Source organism: Littorina saxatilis, linkage group LG17, assembly GCF_037325665.1.
Source record: "Littorina saxatilis isolate snail1 linkage group LG17, US_GU_Lsax_2.0, whole genome shotgun sequence".
NCBI lineage: Eukaryota > Metazoa > Mollusca > Gastropoda > Littorinimorpha > Littorinidae > Littorina > Littorina saxatilis.
In genome coordinates, this window is record NC_090261.1 from 17,868,876 (window position 1) to 17,885,650 (window position 16,775).

General features: G+C 42.3%; 1 protein-coding gene and 1 long non-coding RNA gene across 4 annotated transcripts in view; one reads left to right on the forward strand and one right to left on the reverse strand.

Moving 5' to 3' along the window:
* Window positions 1-16,775, reverse strand: part of LOC138952778 (protein unc-79 homolog) — a 294,903-nt gene that overhangs the window by 188,320 nt on the left and 89,808 nt on the right. The window lies entirely within an intron of this gene.
* Window positions 4,482-7,243, forward strand: LOC138952805 (uncharacterized). Its single transcript, XR_011451426.1, has 3 exons — window positions 4,482-5,291; window positions 6,680-6,740; window positions 7,105-7,243. It is a non-coding gene; the product is annotated as an uncharacterized lncRNA (long non-coding RNA).

Consider the following 16,775-nt stretch of genomic DNA (forward strand, 5'->3'; position numbering starts at 1 on the left):
TTTGAAAAAATCACAGACAAATAAATAATGGAATTCATCACCTATGTCATGCGATACACATTTGGTGCAAGTTCTTTCTGACCTCGGGATGTTAAGATAACGTTCTTTCTGTACAGGCAAATTGTTGTTTAATGTTCTAAACTTCATCATTGAAACACATTGCTGATATGGCAGGGTTGTGACGTAGTCTTCACATGCAAAAATATCTTTGAACATTCGATAATTCCAAAACATATTTTTTGTTCCAATTTCTGTAAACCATTTATGGATATACTGGTCATATAAGCTTCTTTTTACTTTCTTTTTAAACCATGTGCTTGAGTATTGAATATTTTCTTGAGAAGTCCAAAGGCCAGAGAGACCAATTTCATTTAAGGTTTTTTCAATGAAACATAAGTACTTGGATTCAATCATTTTGTTGATATACAATTTATAAGTAAAGCAATACACAATACTTGAAAATTTATTTTTATGAATAGGACTAATCAGTTTATACCAATAGCAAAGCATTCTACATTTCATATTAACATCTAGTGGATATCTTCCAAGTTCACCAAATATCATAGCATTTGGAGTTGATTTTTTTAGTTTGAAAACAATTTTATAAAAACACAATTGAAGTTTAGTAGCAAGTTCACAGGAACCAAAACCCCATACTTCACATCCATACAATAAAATTGGAGTAATCATTTTATCGAACAGGTCAACTTGTATGTCCACAGGTAGTGACAATTGTCTACATGTGCGCAAAAGAACATACATTGCCCTTGAGGCACGATCATATAGATTCTTCTGTGCGACTGAAAATGTATTATTATAATTAATCTTAAGGCCCAAGTACATTACATCAAACACTACTTCGATTAAATTGCCATTGTACGTAAACAGTGGTTTATTTCTAATTTTACCTCTGGAAAAAACTATAACTTTCGTTTTGTTTACATTAATATTTAGACGCCATTTTAAACAGTATTCGTGCATTTTGTTTAAACATTCTTGCAGGTTTTTTTCAGACTCTGAGCAGATCACAGTATCATCCGCATACAGTAATAAAAACATTTGAAACAAAGCATTTACATTCGTATCATCCATTCCAGCCACAATAGCCTCTCTTGACATAGATTGTAAACCATTACTGTTTTCCAACAGAAAAGGCTTTAGATCATTTAAAAATAGAGCAAAAAACAACGGTGACAAGTTTTCCCCTTGTCTAACTCCACACAAACTGGGAAAATATCCAGAACACTCACTATTAACTTTAACACAAGACTTGGCATTTTCATACAAATTTCTTACAGTTTTTAAAAACTTCCCATTAACATCAGAACTAACTAATTTCTCCCATAAAAATGCACGGCGAACTTTATCAAACGCTTTTTCATAGTCTACAAATGCACAAAACAGTCGCTTCTTTTTGTTGAGAAAAAAATGTAATATACAATGCAAGGTAAAAACATGGTCTAGTGTTGAAAAACCTGTGCGGAAACCTGTTTGTTCTTGACCTAATTTGTTATTACTCTCCAAAAAGTTTGATAACCTATCATTTAAAATTGCACTGAAAAGTTTTCCGAAGCAGCTGAGTATAGTAATTCCTCTATAATTTGTGGGGTCAGCTTGAGAGCCTTTATTTTTGTACAATGGAATAATTTCACCTACGGCCCATTGTGTTGGAACCTTTCCTGACTGCAAAACAACATTAAACAACAATACATAAATATCAATCATTCGATCATGTGACGCTTTTAAATACTCATTAATTATTTTATCCTGACCGCATGCCTTATTGTTTTTTTAGCTTGTCTATACATTTGATAACTTCCTCCTTTGTAAAAGGCGCATTAAGAAATTCATTACTTGCTTCATTTAAATGTTCATTACTATCATCCATTTCATTTTCATCACACTCTTGTAGTTTAGTGAAATGTTCGAAAAACTCAGAACAAGTTGGATAGTTAGTTTTGGAATTATTCTTTTTATTTTTATTTAGAAGATTCCAGTATGCTTTTGGGTCAGAACTTCTTAACTTTCTCAAAGTTTTAACGAACTCATTATGATACGACTTGCATTCCTTTTTTATTGTCTTTTTGTATTCTTTAAAAGCACTCTTTTTTTCATCTTCATTGAACACATTTTTAAACCGTCTTGCTTTGTTTTTCGCATGTAAAAATATTTTTCTTTTCTCTTTGCAAATTGCACTAAACCATGGTTGTTGTAGTTTAAATTTCTTTGAACGTGGCTTTTTCATAAATTTTTGTTTTTTAATTACACCGATTTTCTCAGCAGAACAATTTAAAATATCACAAATCTTATTAGTAACACTATCAACGTCATCTGTTGTCGTACTCTCACTTGTAGCTAGCATATTTTGTAATTTAGTTTCAACAGTATAAATATCATCCTCATCCAGATTAACTACAAAAGCTAACTTGGTCCCATTGTTATTGTCCCATTTTGGTTTTGTGTACTTGTTATCCTTTTCTCTACCTTTAGACAGCAAATCTTCATTTTTGTTTTTTTTCACAACTTCTGCTAGGCAATCATTAGCGTGTACTTCATTATGTTTTAATAAATGCAAAACAACAGGACAGTGTACATCAGAATACATTTCACAAAATTCCAACACAGAAAAATAATTAACTTTCGAGAACAAATCTTTTGACAGGATGCAATAATCAACAACGCTCTTATCCTTACATGTGCATTTACCAACCCCTGTATCATCGCCAACTCTACCATTAGCAATAACTAGGCCAGTCATTTTACAAAAATCAATCAATTTAAAACCAAGGTTATTAGTATTATTATCCTGTGAGGCCCGCTCACCTATTAGAGTACCAACCTCATCAGAGTCAAACAAGTCATTATCAACAAAACCTTCTGAATGCTGATCATCTTCATGCAACATTTCACTCAGATGACCAGTATGGAGCAAGGGTGGAGCAAGCGGAGCAAGGGGAGCAGAGGCGGAGAGATGACGCTACGTCCGGTGAAGGAGTGGAGAAAGTGGTGTAGAGCAGGAATAGGACACGTTTCTATTTTTTGGCTCCGGTGTAGCGGAGCAGTCAATCAGCGCACTCATCACTTTCTCCGGAAATAGTAGTGTGACACTAGGTGGCATCCCAAATAATGACTTTCTTTCTTTCTTTATTTGGTGTTTAACGTCGTTTTCAACCACGAAGGGTATATCGCGACGGGGAAAGGGGGAGATGTGATAGAGCCACTTGTCAATGGTTTCTTGTTCACAAAAGCACTACAGTAGAACCCCCTATTTACGACTTTGGAAAAACCTTGAAAATTAGGTCGTAAAAAGGGGGGGTCTTAAAATGGGGGTTTGAGTTTTTGGCCCGGGCGGTCATGAATTTGGTTGCAGTGTACGTACTGTTATGTACTGTCATGTTTACACACAAACACACAGTTGCAGTTTACTGTCATATCAACACACACACACACACACACACCCAAACACATTACAGCAGAACAACTTTAACTCAAATTTCAAAGAAAATTTACTCATGGCGTAATGCTCGCTCCCCGCTGAGTGAAGCACATTTGACATTGTGGCGCAACCAGTAAAATCCGAATGTCCTAACTCGATAGAAAGCATAACGACTTTTCTCCCGAATTATCTTTCCGCTCACATGAATGTTTCTTCGCCTTGCATCGCTAAACTTGTCCCATACACGATCGTTGAGGTTTTAGCACAGGCACCTCTCTTTGCGTACTTTCGCTTCACTGTCCTTCTCGCCATCTCGATAACACTGAGTCCTTATCATTGACGATACACAGGATTTGCTTGCGTCTTCCCGACTCCTAAGGAAGTCGCCGCGGATTGCCATTTCGCTCGATTAACGATTACTTTATTAGCTCTCTACTCAAGAGTCGGCGCTTTTCTCTTTCTTTCGCGAATCTTCGTTTGTCAACAAGTCGTCGTGACAAGATAGCGTACAGAGGAAAACCGGATGTATTAGGATCTCGCGCGTGCGAGATTTCGTTTTTTTTTCTTTCTCACGGTACTTGCACGAGAGCCGCCATGTTGTGTTTTCGTCTGCTCGACTGAAAATGCGCGAAAGTCTTAATTCATCCCCAAAAGCTCAGTCGTAAGTCGCGTTTTGGGGTGAGTCGTTCACTGGGGGTTCATTATATAGTAGAACGCATCCGTGGTAGAAAAATCAGTCGTAAAAAGGGGGTGGTCGTAAACCGGGGGGTCGTTAAGGGGGAGTACTACTGTAATCAAAAATTTGCTCCAGGGGCTTGCAACGTAGTACAATATATTACCTTACTGGGAGAATGCAAGTTTCCAGTACAAAGGACTTAACATTTCTTACATACTGCTTGACTAAAATCTTTACAAAAATTGACTATATTCTATACAAGAAACACTTAACAAGGGTAAAAGGAGAAACAGAATCCGTTAGTCGCCTCTTACGACATGCTGGGGAGCATCGGGTAAATTCTTCCCCCTAACCCGCGGGGGGACCAAATAATGACGGCCTCCTTTTTCGAAAGAACTTTTTCAGGGATTTTACACAGAATGCCAAAACGGAAAGATAGAATGTGGTTTCCGTTAGATTTCAAGTCACGCTTTTCACTTTTCCAAGGAAGCCAACAGCTGAGTGTGAAGAAACGCTGCTGTTCAACTTCGAAATCTCCAGTCGCAGACGACCTTCGCTTTCGCAGTATAGTCAATGCAGGTGCAATGTTACTCATTTCGATCAGCTCGTTTTCGTATATGTTTTTGCATTAAGATCATGTACAATGATTGGAATCAAAGGAGGAATGACTTCGGTATGCAAATGCATTGGTTTGGCCAAAATCAATACAGCAGTAATTAAGCTAGGTTCTTTCTCGTCAGTTTGTTTTTTGCGACTGAAGTTTGTCTTCTGAATGTACCACTTGCTTGATTTTGATTGTTTGTTCAGCTCCTCGGCACAAAATTCATCATGCAAGATATCAATTTGTTGAATGATAACGGGATAAGTGAAGTTCTAACATTTATCTGCTTGCAAAAACAATCGCAGGGACAGATCTATCTGCTTCATTGACTGACAGATTGTCATTGAATTTCCAACGTAAAATGACTCGTTTGCACACTCTCTAATTAGATCCATCGAGTGTTTGTGTTCTTAGATTCATTGGCTATGCAGGCTTTTTACGATCATAACATTGTTTGGGTTTGTGCTGTTGCAATCTGCAGATCAGATGAGATTGACCGCAGGGTGACGCAGTGATCAATGCAACTTGTGTTCGACAATCAATATTGCCTTCTACCAAACTCAAGGGGAAAACAAAAGGTACATGCTTGTGAATTCATATTATGTAATGTCTGTCTTCTTCTTCTTCTTCTGCGTTCGTGGGCTGAAACTCCCACGTACACTTGTGTTTTTCCACAAGTGGAATTTTACGTGAATGACCGTTTTTACCCCGCCATTAAGGCAGCCATACGCCGCTTTCGGAGGAAGCATGCTGGGTATTTTCGTGTTTCTATAACCCACCGAACTCTGACATGGATTACAGGATCTTTTCCGTGCACACTTGGTCTTGTGCTTGCGTGTACACACGAAGGGGGATAAGCCACTAGCAGGTCTGCACATAAGTTGACCTGGGAGATCGGAAAAATCTCCACACTTAACCCACCAGGCGGCCACGGCCGGGATTCGAACCCTCAACCTTCTGATTAAGAGGCTGACGTCTTACCACCCCGCCACAGCGCCCGTCTATGTAATGTCTGTGAAGATTAACACCATTTTTAGCTCTAGTCTGAGTGATCATGCTTATTAATATCCAATTACATACGATACATACTCCGCCCCAGCACCACCCTCACCCCATAGCACTGCTATTCAGATACTACAGTCCAACAACCAACCCTCTAAAAGCCCCCTCCCCCACTCTCGGTGCAACATCTGTTGCTATCTGCACCTTTGTGTGGTAATGGGGAACTCGTGCTCAAATAGTTTCAGAACTGTTGATATTATAAGAGTTTTATTTACCAATGGTTCTAGCTCCTCTCCCTCCTTCATATTACACCGACACTCTCTATGCCCACCCCCCACCCCTTCCCCCATCCCTTCCCTCTTCAGACACGTGACGTCTACTAAAGTCTCAGACGTGATAGGATCAAGAGGATGCCACAATGATCCGGGTAACTTTGCAAATAATCATACTGATATAACAGAAGAAAGTTATTCCACAGTCATTTCTGCTTATACATTACAGTGTTACACTCTGCACAACAGGAATGTGTGCTTATAATCTACAAACAACGAAGACCCTCCAGCCCCCCTCCCCCCTCCTCACCTGCAACATATACAGGTTCATGTCCAACTTTCCCAGTGGCTCTTAATCTTATGCCTATGACTGTTGATATTGAAGAGTAGAAAGTGTTTAGTTTTCAATGACTGCATTTCCCCTCACACACACACACACACACACACACACACGCACAGACACACACACACACACACACGCACATGCACATAGCTGTTGTCTCCTTCTCAATCTCTCTGTGTCTCTCTGTTTAATTAACATATTTGGATCACTAACTCTTCACTGAGATTCAGTGTTATGTGGAGTAAGATTAGTGAATGTTGCTGCTGATTCTGTTGTTCTTACTGTTCCTCCTTCCTGCATAATGTTTTTTCTCCTTAAACAGTTTTTAATTTTTTTTTTATTACTACAGTACGTCAATGGAGTGTACATCAGAGATGTGATGGGACCAAAAGCATTCCAGAATGAAACAGGTAACTTTTTAAACTGGTCTTCATTTGGTTTATTGAGAAGTTGGTTCACATGATACATTTCAGAGTCGTCTTTTTATATTCGTTAAATATTGCACCAGTCACAACATCTATAGATGACCATGCTGATTAGTTTCAAACTGTGTACAAAGCCAGTTATCCCCACCCGTACTTCCCCCAGTTCCCGAACTACCCTTCTACAGCCCCCACCCTTCCCATCTCCCCAAACTCATTAGATCACTGACATGACACTGATCTTTATTTTATGATTAAATGATCTTTGAGTAAAATCATATAGACTGTTGGTGCTGCTAATGTTGTTGTGACTATTCTTCCTCTGTGTATTCTTTCTTAATCTTTTCCTCAGATTGCAGTTCTCCCATGCACCACATCGTCTATCAATGGAGTCTACAACATTGTCTGAGATGTGATTTGAGTACGAGAATGTCAAAATGATGAAGGTAACCTTTTAAACACATATAGCTGAACAAACTGCTGAATTCAAATATACAATTACAGTCAACTTCCTTGTAAACGCCCAGTATCGAGCAAACGCCCACCCCCTACTTTGGGTCAACAAATTCAGTATAGAGTATATAGGGTATAGTACCTTGTAATCACCCACCCCCACATCCAAAGGTGTAAAAAAACACCCCACAGCTTCCTTTTTGTTTTTAATCCTCTTCACAAAATACAGAGATATTGGCCGAGTGAATAATGACAAGAGGCTGCAATGCAGACATACCGCTGAGTTCATACATTTGCCACTGCAGTCTTTGGATAGCATGTCAAAAGTGGACAAATATTTGAGAGACTCATCGAAGGTTTACGAGGTCGACCTTGGGGGATTTAAAGAGATCAAGTAAACTGACCTGTGTGGGTTTTTATTTTTTATAAAACGTTGCTGTGTTTGACACATACATTTCCCCCCTCCCCCCTCTTTGATCAGGAAAACGGAACTGAATGCAGTTATTATGTTTCATTGTGCAAGTTTATGACTTTTGTCCCGACACAAGTGCTGCTGCTCGTAACGCTAGATATGCGAAGCAGATCTTCAGTCATAATTTTCTTTTGCGATATGAGCATTTGTTCTAAAACTATGACACACAGGAATTGCTTTGTTTAGGTTTCCATGTTCCATTCGGGCGAAGCACTTGCACACACACGAACGAGTGTGTCACAGAGTGAGAAACATGAGGGTATAGACATGTTTTGCACAGAAACAAATCCTACTATCATTCTCATAACCAGTGATCAAATACCACGATTTCTCACGAGCCCCCTACTTTTGAGCAAAATTAGTACATACGGGGGATTGGCGAATACAAGGTAGTTTACGGTACAGGTGTTTTTTTCATGCAAACAAAATTTTAACACTAAAAGTCAGGGTATTTATCTCCATACAGATTGTGAGGTTAAATTGCAGAGAGTTATTATGCAATGTGTGACTTGCATCGAGTTGTGTCGCTATGCAGAGTGTGACTTTTCTTGTTTAATTGCCGTACTAATGGAAGATACTCAGATTAAAGAAAGTCTTACATTGGGAGGTAGGAATGTGCTTTTGGTTTGTGACAAGACAAACTTTCCTTATAAGAGCTTAAAGATACATTCCATGACGTTTGAACCAAAATGTCTGAGGTATCATAGATCTCTCTAACTAAACAAAATGAGGGTAACCTTCTACTGGAACGCATACCAAAAGTATGATAGCCTGGTAGTGTTCTGTGCATAGTGGGAGTCTTTGGCTTAATGAATTTCACATGTTAACACCAGTGTCTGTTAGGTAATGAATCACACATCCTCCACTCTTCACTGAAATAAGTCAGAAGTATGTGCCCATGTTAAAGATGGTCTTATTTTACCCATATATACCTAGACAAACATGTGGTGTCTGTAATATGAGGAGTAACATACCTTTAGAGGCTCAGTCCTTATTTTGAAAGCAGTTCTGTTCAGCTGGAATAAAATTATCTTAAATTTGTTTCTTAATTAAATAAAAAATAAAAAAAATTGTTGTGCATGCAAAGCAGTCCGGCTGTTTTTGTTGTTGTATGTGTCAAAGGGCAGAGACGATCTTATTTTACGTAACAGCTTTTCCAGGTCAGAGTGAGCACAATCGTTTACATGGGGAGGACTGTGCCTACGTGGGTTTGCATTATTCAAATGCAGGAAACCAACAGCACACTGAATAGTTTCTGAGCTATTACAGTATATTTTTCCCTTTCTCTGGTCTCAGAAATATAACAAATGCCAGGGCATACAGTCGTAATCGTATGTGAATTTTCAAACAGATTAGCATAAAACAAAGTCTATGTGTTCTTGTGTTCTGCGAGCTGTATAATTTCCTCGTGCTATCTGATTTTGTTATCTTGCAGGTGTGTTTTCTTTACGCAAGCTTTTCTACGTACAATGGGAAAATTAAAGACATACACCAGCCCACAGTGCAGAACAGAATATGAACAAGGTAATTTGTAGCGTTGGATGCGATAATCAGATTAAGTTGCCTTCTTCTGCATTATGCATATGCAATATTCATCTTTAGTGCGCGCGGGCGTGTGTGTGTGTGTGTGTGTGTGTTTATTGGTTGAAGACGACACAGGTTGGTGCCCCCTCCCTCATTTGTTTATCTGTGTGCGAGACTTGGTGAGTCAGTTGCATAGGCAGGATAGCTAGCTGAGTTGCCTGCAAGACCGTTAACGGCATTTCGCACTTTATATTTGCTGTACATTAATTTCAGCTTAGGTATGACCAATACCAAAAGTTGCAATGTTGTAGGTGAAATGGTCTGTCTTTTGGGCTCTTTCCAAAAAGAATCCGAATTCGGGGATAGACTCAACCGTTTGAGGTTTTATATGGAGCTGTACACTAATTAACCCGATTTAAGCATTAAAGAATTTAAGATTGTTAGTTTTAGAGAGTATAAACTATGTAATTTAAACGAACATTTCAATAATAAATTTTCATTTGATTAATATACTTACCCAATTCTCATAGTTTATACCCTCCCATCCTTCCCCGCTACTTAATTTCCTATGGCGTCTCTTTTTTTAGCTTGGTTACCACCCTTTCAAGGGCAGGTAATTTGAGTAGTTTTTCGACATCTAGCATATGAGATCTTAGTCAATGCATCCCTCAGACAACCAGTGACACCGTTAATGACACATGAAGCAATAAGGTAACTATCAGATAACACTTGTATACACAAAATCCACTCGGACAAGATAAACAAAATCTTACGATCTTGTTAACTCATTGGAGACGTAATGTTTTAATCCTTTTTTGTGTTGAAAATGTGCTAAAAAAAGATTACAGCTAGATCAAAACTCAAAAGTGTTCCAAATTACCCCTCCATTTGACCTGTGAAATCGCCACTGTGTTGACCTTTGTCATGCATAAGATATAGTTAATAATCACCAAATAATAACTAACTAGGTCACAGAAAACAAGTCGCGTAAGGCGAAAATACAACATTTAGTCAAGCTGTCGAACTCACAGAATGAAACTGAACGCAATGCAATTTTTCAGCAAGACCGTATACTCGTAGCATCGTCAGTCCACCGCTCGTGGCAAAGGCAGTGAAATTGACAAGAAGAGCGGGGTAGTAGTTGCGCTGAGAAGGATAGCACGCTTTTCTGTACCTCTCTTCGTTTTAACTTTCTGAGCGTGTTTTTAATCCAAACATATCATATCTATATTTTTTTGGAATCAGGAACCGACAAGGAATAAGATGAAAGTGTTTTTAAATTGATTTCGAAAATTTAATTTTGATCATAATTTTTATATTTTTAATTTTCAGAGCTTGTTTTTAATCCAAATATAACATATTTATATGTTTTTGGAATCAGAAAATGATGAAGAATAAGATGAACGTAAATTTGGATCGTTTTATAAAAATTTTTTTTTTTTTTACAATTTTCAGATTTTTAATGACCAAAGTCATTAATCAAAAATTTTAGTAATAAATTTTCATTTGATTAATATACTTACCCAACTCACATATAGCAATTAACCCTAGTTCAGTGCTGGTTACGCTGTACGCGTCCCCTTGGTAACCAAGGGAGACCACTCTAAAAAAGAGAGTGCCCTATCCCGTAATGCCAGACTAACCACCAGTTTGACTTCCGTATGCGCGCGCATACACCGCCATCTTATCATTCCAAAACGAAGCCCAACTCACTTCTTTTTTAGACCCCATACCCCCACAGCGGGGAGGCGGGAGGGAATAAACGATGTGAGTTGGGTAAGTATACTGTTCAAAAAAAGAAACGCATAGTTGCTACTTGCCAAATTTGTTTTATTTTTCGAAAAAATTAACAGAAAATCCAATATTTAGATTATTTGTTTGAAATTTGGTATGGACACAGTTGAATGCACACACAGTTCATTTGCATCTTCAAATCAATCAGTCAATCAATACGACTGGGTGCCGAGGCTGTCAAGTCAGTAGGGGGTGTGACTGCCTTGAGCAGCAACAACTGCCCGGCACCTTCTGGGCATGGACTGGATCAGATGCCGGATATCTTGCTGTGGGATGGTGTCCCACTCCTCCTGAAGTGCCTGCAATAGATCGCGGTGATTTGCTGGCGCTTCTTCTCGCCTGCGCACACGTCTGTCCAATTCATCCCAGAGGTGTTCTATCGGGTTCATGTCTGGCGACATGGATGGCCAGGGAAGCACCTGGACATGGTGGTCGGTGAGGAACTGGGTGGTGAGTCATGCTGTGTGCGGGCGAGCGTTGTCCTGCTGGAATATGGCATCCTGGTCAGCCAGAAGAGGAAGGGCGTGTGGGCGCAGAATTTCCTCCACGTATCGCTGGGCAGTTATGCGCCCTTGGACGTGCACCAGGGTGCTCCTTCCAGCGGTATTGATCGCCCCCCACACCATGACGCCTCCACCACCAAGAACGGGTGCCTCATCCACACAGTTGGGCGCGTAACGTTCGTTTACTCTCCGGTAGACCCTCCTCCGACCATCGGAGCAGGAAGTAGGACTCGTCGCTGAACCACACGTGTCTCCAGTGATTCCGGACGGTCCAGCGAAGGTGCTGGTTGCCCCACTGCACTCGGTTCTGGCGATGGCGGCGGGTGAGGACAGCTCCTCTGTGAGGTCTGCGAGCTCTCAAACCAGCTTCATGCAGGCGGTTCCGCACGGTCTGGTCCGATAATCGGTGTGGCCCGGGGAGAGCCTGGACAGAAGATGAGGCCGACAGGAAACGATTCCGGAGGTGGCGGAGCCGTATGAAGCGGTCGTGAGCAGCAGTTGTCGCCCTTGGTCTTCCCGCTCGTGGCAAGTCAGCAACGGAGCCAGTGGCTTGAAACCTGACCCACAGTCTACTGATGGTGCTCTGGGACACGTGGAAATGCCTGGCGATTGCACTTTGACTTTGGCCTGCTTGTAAACGACCCAAAGCAATTTGGCGGTCTTCTCTGCTCAATCGGGCCATCTTTCGTCGCTGAATTGTCGTCTGATTTCTTTGTGGCGAACAATCCGCTTTTATGGGTTTTGGAAGACATGGTGAGAGCTCAATATTCCCCGAGTTTCACGAGATTACACTGAAGCATGACGAGTGGTCATGCCAAATGAGCAATTTTGACATTGTAGCCACTGATAACGCATGCGTCACGTGCAGAGCTCACTTGTGGCAATGGACGAAAGGTCGACGACCAGATAAACATTTTCTGCAGTTTGGTGGATATCCTTGTAGCCATATAACTAAATTAACCAAATATTACAAGCTATGCGTTTCTTTTTTTGAACAGTATATATTAATCAAATGAAAATTTATTACTAAAATTTTTGATTAAATTACATATCTTACCCAACTCACATATAGCAGATTGCTATCATAGGAGGAGGGTACTCGCCAGATCAATCCACAAGAAACTGCCCTGCAGCCACCAAAGAGGGCAAAGCAGAGTGGGAATCTAGTGGAATTATGATATTAGGACCTGTCCCGCGGCTACCATAACAGATAGCGCGGAACTGCCGTCCTGTCTCAAGACACCTCTGAGGAAGAAGTTTCTAAAAAACCACCTCAGACCGCCAGTAAGCCTACTCCAGTCTTCAGCCTAAAGGACCCGACAGGAGGACTGTCAAAGAGGAGGCCCATGCCCTTGCCTCATACGTCTCAGCTACAGAGAGAGGCAAAACTGCCCTAACATCCCCAGACTGTGTTTATCAGCAGGTAAACACCTGTCTGATCAACCTGGAGAATCTCTTGGTTCAAATTAATTTCACAATATCCTTACACCTTGCTGTGTTAAGTGATATCATAAAAGATTCTGGCCTCCTGAACCAAGCTAACATCTTGCAAGTATCTAGCCTGCAGCTACAATGGCTGGCAGACCGAAAGATCTGAACTGCCGGGCACCAGATACGTCCCGTAGGTAAACATCTTAAAAGGCATTTCCTGATGTCTAGTAGACGTGTACTATAATAGCGGGTACCTAAAATATCCCGCAGTTAGAAACTCATGACTACGTTCTCGCACGTTCAATGAGCTGCATTAATGACTTATGTAAGTCTCTCAGACTTGAGAACAGGTAAAGAAGAGGCCCACACTCTGACTTCTTGAGTCCGTGCTGCCTGAAGAAGGAGGACTGATTGCCCCCCCCCCCTTTTCTTGCCACCACTGTAGGCATGCCTAATCAACGTGGCAGACCATCTAGCTAAGGCTGACTTCACTAAGTCAATGCCTCCACGAGAGTTGATGGAAATAAACAAAAACCCTTGTTCTGATGATCTAAACGAATCAGAGCGAGTTAGAAAAATATTCAACTTGAAATGTTCAAAAGGCTAATAGGGCTCTAGCAGAGCCGAAATAAAGCAAAGAGGATTGAATTGTATTATCAGAGCTGGTTCCTCAGGTTTCTGATTATTTGTCCGAAATTCGAATAAAACCTAAGCACTATAGATCAGTCTTTCTCCAAAGAAATGTCTATAGCAAAACCAGATAGAAAAACGAACTTACTCCCACTTCTCTCAGAAGCTACCAGAGTAAGTATGACCGCTTCCCGTGTTTAGATTAGTAAGGCTAATTTTGCCAGGGATTAAACAATCCGATCTCAAAAGCTCCAAAACTAGGAGCCAATCCCGAGTCGGGACTGGAGATCTGCTTTCGGCCAACCAAAAGGGAGGCTCCCCTAGTCACGCTGGCTACAAAGAGCCCACGAGAAAAAAATTTCCGACCTAGCCGGTTCAGTGCAACTGATATCGCGTAACGTCTCAAAACAGAGACATGGGAGAAAATTCGGAAAGCCAAAATAGGAGGTTCGCCACCTGCAATGAACGGAGAGAAGTGGAGTTCTTTCCGTTAATATTACGTCCTTTGTTCCAAGCCAGTCAATGTGATATGAAAACTAAGACGCTGACCCCTATGGGATCTCTAGACCAAATCCGGAGTTGAGGCAGAAGCCCCTGAGCGTCTCCATGACTCCCGAACAGTAGACACCCGTGTGGCTCAAGTGTAAACAACGGCGCCCTCTTGCCAGCCCTAAAGGCCTTAAGGGCTGGCAACCAAGGAGAATGGGCCCATAGTGTGCGACCCACAGGCCGCTCACAGTAAAATCGAGAGTATTATCCGGGAACGGGGAGACGAACATTTAGCAGAAGGTGATAGTACCGAGAGGCAAAAAACTTCTATCAGCGGCTTCTCCAAAACCACCAGAAGGAGTAGAAGCGCATAGAGAGATAGAGTCCAATCCGTGTGGACCTACTCGGCCGACTGACTTAGAGAGTCTGCCAAGTCATAGAGCCTCTCAGGAAGGTACTTCACTGCTAATAAGAACTCGTGGTGGTAACACCACAACAAAATCTCGCATGCTCGATGTGGCCACGATAAGGAGCGAGATGCCCCCCCTTGCTTATTGAGAAACAAGGCCACTGTGGTGTTGTCTGACTGAAACAACACATGTTCTCCCCTGACAAGGGGAAAGAATTCCACAAGAGACAGAAGAACTGCTTCGCTGGTGGAGAGAGAACCAAAGGGAACACCTTGCATGAGCAATGGTGTGAGAATCCAATGATTGGTTATGTCTGTGAACCAGTAGAGAAAAGACACTAACATGAACCAGCTCTTTGTTTGATTGCTTAGAAACGAAACAAAATGTAGCCACTTCCAATCTATTTTGTGTCTCCAAAGGTGGAAGTAAACATCAGCACGATCTTCGTAAAAGACCCAAGGAAGGACCTCAATAAAGTGGTAGTCCTAATCCCCCTCCGGCCGCTGTGGTAAAACACGAAGGCAGAAAGAAGGGTGAATCCAAGCACTCAGACTCCAGTTGACATAACTGTCAATAGTATGAATGAAAACGTGCTATTGTTTGCCCACTGAACCCGACCGCTAAGAAGCCCCGAGGGGATAAAATGGTGGGTATTTGGCAACGCGACAAGCCGGGAAGAAGCTAACAGCCGAAGCTGAGAACAGCCAGCTTAGCGCTTTTCCTTGATAAGACAGACCGAGGGCTTTTCTTTGCTGTGAGCTTCCCTTTGATAGGGAAGAGTCCACTTGCAAAGAAGAGGAAACGAAAGAGAACCCTCGAGCAAGGGAGAGATTAAAGACTCCCAACAGAATTATACTGTCGGCCGAGGCCTTCTCCCAGGCGAACAGCAAAGCTAAATCCTTTATAAATGTGTCCCGACAGACCACAAAGGAATCCCGTGAGTACGTAACCGCACAAGGGAAAGAACGAATCGAAGTCTTGTTCAAAGACGATAATCGAAAGAAGTGCGGCCACAATCTTCTACAGCCAGGGGAAAATTGTTCTTACAAACAGACAGTTTCCCCTTGCTATAAACATCCCAAAAAGGACGCCCGTCAACCCCAGGATAGCCGGGGGTAGTTCCGTAGGCAGAACAAAGGAAAACCTTAAGTTCTTAGGCTTGGCGCTAACCGAGCCTACGAATCACGCCCAGCGAGTGATGCGCTACTTGAGCGGGTGACGCAAGCTAAAGCCACACCGCAACAGGTGCTCAGCCAAGAGCTGCTCCGAAGGAAGAAGCGAGGAAGGCGACTCGTATGAGAAACCTTCCGCAATTCCACCCGCCGCCGATGAAGGACCTAAGAACTAGACGTTCAAAGACTTCCCTTCGAAGGCTCAAATCAGCTAAAGAAGACGCAAACCGCGGCAATCAGAGCCTCCCCAAAAGATGCCAGCAAAGGCAGAGGTGGGGCCAAAACATCGTTAGAGTACGCAGATTGTTCCTGAGGAGGAGCAAACACGCCAAAAAAGATGGAGAAGAAAAGGCATATGACGATGCTATAGCTAACCCTTTCGGGAAAGTAGCGTGTAGCAACCCCCGCTGCCAGAGCCAAAAAGACGGCAGCTTAGCCGGAAGGCAAAAAGAGGTAACACCCTCTGCCACCGAAGCTTCATCTTCTATACCCTCATCATCCCGTTCAGTAGTATCCCAACGAACTTCGAAAGGATGAGAACCGGCAACCAATCCCGACAGGGCAACACATGCCAAGAAGAGGGAAAGGCTGGGAAAAACCCCTGAAGCTGGAACTTCGTGAACGGATTCTCCATCCACTTGCCTCATCCCAGCTGAAAGACTGGAAGAGGAAGTGAACGCAGCCTGTGTAACAGCAGAGGAACCGCAGTAACGGAACCGAAAGCCGAAGGCTGACGAGAGCCGACTACCAAACACCACAGTGTTAACGGCAGAAGCCACAGCCGCAAAAGCGGAAGCGGAACCGGCCGTGGATTGATGCCGTTTCAGTTGCAAGCACCACTGCACTTGAACTTAGACGGCAACCGGAACCCGACGCCATCCGCCAAAGCGGAAGCACCATCGTCCAGACAGCCTTCATGCACCTCAGCGCAATCCGGAAGTTGACCCCCTGCTTGACTGCCATAGTCAAACAGAGAGCCATCTTTACTGTCTTCTTCCTGCCCCCAGGGCGGAAGCGGAAGCCGCACAGACTGACCAATGTCCAACGACACGGCAGAAAGCATCGACCTTCCGTACGCTCTACAGTGTCCCTACCCCCCCCTGACCGGCCGCTTAGCGGCGATGGCCAGACGGGGTATCAGAACT